Below are 713 nucleotides of genomic sequence, written 5' to 3'. Positions count from 1 at the left end.
AAACTTGGCGCTATAGTGTTAAATTTGGTGTTAGTTATAAAGAGATAGTTAGTTATAATGATATACTTTGTTATCCCATACGGCGTTAGTTATAGTCTTGTTGGGTTAAAGTATTATAGTGTTTGTTATTCAATACGTGTAGAGTGCTGTGTATTTTTAGGCGTGGTGTTAGAATTCCCTGTATTTCTTACAGCGAACTTTATTTACAAAATTCATCGTCTGTAGCTTGTTTTGTATTTCAGTGTGTACGTTGTATTGGGTATAGCTTTCTAATTAATTGTATTTCTTATTCAAAGCGGGCGGCGTACGTTCAGTGTATATGGTGTTACTATGTATGTTCTGGTGTATGGTGTTAAATGTTTATGATGTGTGGTGTTAAAGTGGTAGTGTCTTTGGCTTCATGTATGGTGTTTCGTGATATTTTCGTTTGATGTTAGCGTGTTATGGTGTTCAAATGCTTAATAATTTGAGTGTATTTATGTAAAGTACATAGTAAAATGACATTATATGCAGATTAATCACTTACCTTTTCTTAATATAATTTTATTCAGACCTTGTTGTAAGAGAATTATTAATTAATGATCAAATTGTATAAGTAATCACTTTAAAACAACAGGTCTCGTCATAAACCTGTTATAAAGTCCAGAGGAAAAAAAAAAACTTTTGAAAACTTTGGCGTTAAGGAAAAAAATGTGAGATCTCTTAATTCTAGA

The sequence above is a fragment of the Penaeus monodon genome, chromosome 33, assembly GCF_015228065.2.
Source record: "Penaeus monodon isolate SGIC_2016 chromosome 33, NSTDA_Pmon_1, whole genome shotgun sequence".
NCBI classification, from domain to species: domain Eukaryota; kingdom Metazoa; phylum Arthropoda; class Malacostraca; order Decapoda; family Penaeidae; genus Penaeus; species Penaeus monodon.
The sequence above is the reverse complement of the archived record's forward strand: the minus strand, read 5'-3'. Positions refer to the sequence as shown.